At 36.0% G+C, this 5,231-nt stretch overlaps 1 pseudogene; it reads right to left on the reverse strand.

Annotated features, from left to right (window-relative positions):
* The window catches only part of LOC102868646, a 57,495-nt pseudogene extending 52,635 nt beyond the window's left edge, over window positions 1-4,860 (reverse strand).
* Window positions 4,861-5,231: the final 371 nt, after the last annotated feature.

Below are 5,231 nucleotides of genomic sequence, written 5' to 3' on the forward strand. Positions count from 1 at the left end.
TTTGTCTTCTTGACATTGAGCCTCAGTCCATATTGAGGGCTGAAGTCCCTGACCCTCGGCAGTAAGTGCATGAGGTCCTCCTCAGTTTCACATAAGTAGCAATATACAACAGAGCAGCAAACAACAAATGCTGATGAAGTTGTGGAGAAACTGAGACCCTTATTCACTCTTGATGGGAGTGTAAAATGGAGCAACTACTCTGGAAAATAGTATGACACATTCTCAGAAAGCTGGAAATAGAAACACCATTTGACCCAGCAATTCCCCACTGGAATTTAAACCTTAAAGAAACCTGAAGTGTCACCCAAGCAGATATATACACACCCATGTTTATTGCTGCTTTTCTCACAAAAGCAAACAGATGGAAACAACCCAAGTTCCCACCGACAAATGAATGGACAGAGAAGCTGTGGTATAGTCACACAATGGAATACTATGCAGCACTGAAAACCAAGGAACTCATGAAATATTATACAAAATGGGTGACCCTAGAGGACATTATGCTGAGTGAAATATGTCACTCACAGAAGGACAAGTACTGCATAATGCCACTGTTATAAAATAGGACTGACATCAGGGTTGGGGGAAAACTAAGAAGAGAGGGGATAAATAATGTCTACTGCATTGAAACAGATGAGGGAGATAACTGCTTAAAAGAAATATATGATTGGGTATTATCTGGATGACAACAGTACAGAATAAGAGCTGTACAGTAAAGTGGACTTGGAGGGGAGGAATTATGCAGGAATGAAAGATTTTTTTTTTTCAAAGAGAAAAGTGAACTGAAGGGGGAGAGGTGGACAGGAATGAAAATGTGCAACAATCAATGAGTGGAAATCCAAGTTCTCTATAAACTTTCATTAAAATTTCAATTAAAAAAGTTTAAAAAGAAAAAGACATACTTTAGTCAAATTCAATACAAGAAAAATGAAGAGTCACCTACAAAGGAGAACAAAGTAGATTGATTTCTCAGCAGAAACCATGTGAGCAAGAAGACAATGGGATGGCATACATAGAAGGCTGAAATAAAGTAATTGCCAACTGAAGATATTGTATTCAGCAAAGTTGTCCATAATGTATGAAGAGCATTATTAGGTCATTTGCAGAGAAACAGGAACATAATGAGTTTTTGAAAACAAGACCAATTCTACACGAAATTCTAAGGGAAATCCTTCATACAGCTATACTCAAGGAAAGTGAAGAGTCCATAATAACCAGAAACAACAGAAAAAGAAACTCAGCAAAATGGAAGTGCTGGGACTTAACCTGTCAATAGTCACACAATGCGAATGGATTAAACACATTAAATCCCTGTAGTTATTGTTTGTTGTTAAGTGCCATTGAGTCATAGACGACTCATAGCAACCCTATGAATGAAAGACCTGAACACTTGGCATAACTTTCATCACTTCTCCAAGTTCATAGAGTTTCTGGAGGTAAGCTATTTTAGAAGTGGATGTGACTCCTGCTTCCAAGCTTGCTTTAATCAGGGAACTCCACCAAACACTGTCCACCATGGGTAACCATTATCACATTTGACACATCAGTGTCACAGTGTTCAGCAACACATAAACGACACAGCCTGGTTTTAATTGGTTTTGGTCAAACATTCTTCTAAGTGGTAGAGCACTGGTTTGTCCATTTGCTGTACAAAGATAACTCATAGTTGCTGTGATGCTAAACACTAAATCCCTAGGCATATAAAAAAAACTTCTCCAACAGGTTAAGAAGGAATCCCACAGACTGGGAAAATTATTTGGTAATGACAGATCTGATAAGGGACAAATATCTAAAATTTATAGAATACTCCAGAACCTCAACAAGAAAAAGGTAAACACACAAGATATGAATATACCACCAAAAAAGACATTCAAGTGGCAAACACAAGAAGGAATGTTCAAAATCCCTAGCTCTCAGAGAGATGCAAATAAAAACAACTATGAGATATCATCTCAACCCAGTAACAATAGCAAAAATCAACAGAGCAGCAAACAACAAATGCTGGCAAGGTTGTGGAGAGATTGGAACACTTATTCATAACTGGTGGTGACGTATTATGGTGCAACCACTATAGAAGGCAGTATGGCACTTTCTCAAAAAGTTTGAAATAGAAATATCATTTGACTGAGCAATTTCACTACTAGGAATATACCCCAAAGAAACCAGAGCTACTACCCAAACAGATACATGCACACCCATGTTTATCGCTGTGTTATTCACAATAGCAAAGAGATGGAAGCAACCCAAGTATCCATCAACAAATAAATGGATAGAAAAACTATGGTATACTTACATAATCAAATACTATGCATCACTGAAAACAATGAACTCATAAAGTATTACACAACATGGATGACCCTGGAGGATATTATGCTGAGTGAAATATCTCAGTCACAAAAGGACAAATACTGCATAGTACCACTGTTTTGTAACAGGACTGACATAGGAGTTGGGGGGAAACTAAGAAAAGGGGATAAATAATGAGCATTGCATTAGAACAGAGGAAGGGAAGAACTTTTTAAAAGAAATATATGATTAGGCATTATTTGTATGACAACAGTCCAGAATAACAGGTGCATAGCAAAGTGGACTGGGGGGTGGAGGGGAGGAAATTATGTAACAATAATTATTTTTTTTTAAAGTGAACTGTGGGGATAGGGAGGAAAATGTGCAGCAATGAATGAATGAAAATCCAACTTTTCTGTAAACTTTCATTAAAATTACAACTTAAAAATAAAAATATTTTTAAAAAGAAATGGAAAGGTAACTGGTAAAACATGTACAAGGACCCAGGATGTGGGTAAGAGAGGGGTGAGGAAGGTCAGGGGGAAATCATAGGGTCATACATTTTGGTGGATGGAGGGTGGGGAGGGTAAAGGAAATGAAAAAGATCTCGTGGGGATCTCAAAAGACAGAGTAATGGTGGGCATATTTCAATGATGATTAATTTTATAAAACATAATAGAAATAACTGTATAAAACACAATGTGAATCAAGAATAGTGTGGAACACAATATATACAAATTTTGTAGGAAAACCAACACAAAATATTTTTTAAATGGTAAATGTTGAATATAACTAATGTCATAGAACTGTTCATTGGAAAATATATATTGAAATGGCAAATGCATTGTTTTCTATACATGTATTATTCTTGACAAAATGTTACTTTTAAGAATCATGTGTATGTGAAAGTACTATGTGGAGTGCAGATTTAACAAATTGAAATCATTATTATATGGATAATTGATAAACAGATGATAAGAGCAGTTAATAAATATATAATTAATAAAGATATTATTTATTTTATGGTTAAAAAAAAGAAGTAGTGACAGTGATCTCATATTCTTTGGACATGTCAGGAGAGGCCAAGCCTTAGAAAATAAGCAATCTTTGAAAAGTAGAATATCAGCTAAAGAGAAGATCCTAAGTGAGATGTATGACTACACAATCCCTACATCAATAGACTTAAGCATAGCAGGGATTGTGGTGATGGTACAGGATTGGGCATGGTTTAATTTTGTTGTACATAAAGATGCTAGTATTCTAATTCAACCCGATGACACCTAAATTAATTACAACAAAGCTATCTCTTCCCATATCTAAGCTTTATTCTTGGTGTTCTTTTATTAGGTCTTCTTTTACAGGTTATTTTTTAAAAAATTGTGATTTTATTGAAGGTTTACAGAAAAGTTGGATTTTCATTTATTGTTGCACATTTTCCTCCTACCCCTTCCCTTCTCCCTCTACCAGTCTACTTTGCAATGCTCCAGCTGTTTCAGATTGCTCTCATATATATAATGCCTAATCATACACTCCTTTCAGATACTCCTTCCCTACATGTGCTCCATCACAGTGCTCATTATCTATCCACTCTTTTCCTATTCTCCTCCTAAGCCTCCATATCAGTTCTATTTTATAACAGCAGTATTATGCAGCATTTGTCCTTTTGTGACTGAGATATTTCCCTCAGCATAATGTCCTCCAGGTTGTAAAGTGTTTTACAAGTCCATTGTTTTTCAGTGCTATATAATATTCCCTTGTGTAAATAAATGGGCTGCGTCCATTTATTTGCTATTGTGAAAAAAGCAGCAATAAACATGAGCATGCAGATATTTATCTGAGTTGTGGCTCTGGTTTCTTTAGAGTATAATCCCAGTAGTGAGAGTGATGGGTCAAATAGTATTTCAATTTCCAACTTTTTGAGAAAATGCCAAACCACCTTTCATAGTGGTTACCATTGTACATTCCAACCAGAAGTGAATGAGTTCCAATCTCTCCATAACTTCCCCAGCATTTGTTGTTTGCTCTCCCACTGAACTATGCTACTGTTGCTGAGGTGAGATGATATCTCAGTTATTTTGATTCTCATCTCTCTGATAGCTAGGGATTTTGAATACTTCCTCAAGTGTTTGCTTGCCATCCGAATTTCTTTTATGGTTAAGTGCCTATGCATAGGTTGTGGCCATTTTGCAATTGGGCTGTTTACCTTTTTCTTGTTGAGGTTCTGGAGTATTCTAAAAAAATTAGATTTAAGTTCTTTATCAGATATGTCATTGTCAATCCACCCCCACTCCCCACCCCAGTCGTTGGAAATTGCCTTTTTCATCTTTTTAAAGAATGGAATTGCTATCTGTATTGGAATTGCACTGAACTTGCAGGTTGCCTGTCATTTTCATAATACTGAATCTTCATGAGCATAATACATGCTTCCATTTCTCTAGGTCTCTTTTTGCTTCTTGCAGTAATGTTTTATAATTTTCTTTGTATAGGTCTTTCGTGCCACTGTTTATATTTGTTCCCAAGTATTTCATCTTGTGATTGGCTACTGTAGTTTGTATTGTTTTTCTTTACCTCCATTTTGATATTCTCTTTGTAACTGTAGAGCAATCCAACTGATTTTTGTATGTTGATCTTGTACCCTGCATCTTTGCTGAATTGGTTGACTATGTCCAATAGTTTTCTTCCTGAACCTTTAGTGTTTTCTAAGTATACTATCATATCATTTGCATACAGAGATAGTTTAACTTCCTCTTTGCCAATCTGGATACTTATTTCCTTCTCTTGCCTTATTGCTCTCACAAAGACTTCAAATACAATATTGAATAAGTTTAGTGATAATGGGCATCCCTGTCTAGTTCCTGCTCTCAAGGGGAATGCCTTCATTCTCTCTCCATAGAGAACAATGCTGACTCTTGGCTTTGTGTATATACTTTTCCATATGTTGAGGA

This window comes from Elephantulus edwardii, unplaced genomic scaffold (assembly GCF_000299155.1).
Source record: "Elephantulus edwardii isolate Elephantulus edwardi_28Jun2011 unplaced genomic scaffold, EleEdw1.0 scaffold00349, whole genome shotgun sequence".
NCBI classification, from domain to species: domain Eukaryota; kingdom Metazoa; phylum Chordata; class Mammalia; order Macroscelidea; family Macroscelididae; genus Elephantulus; species Elephantulus edwardii.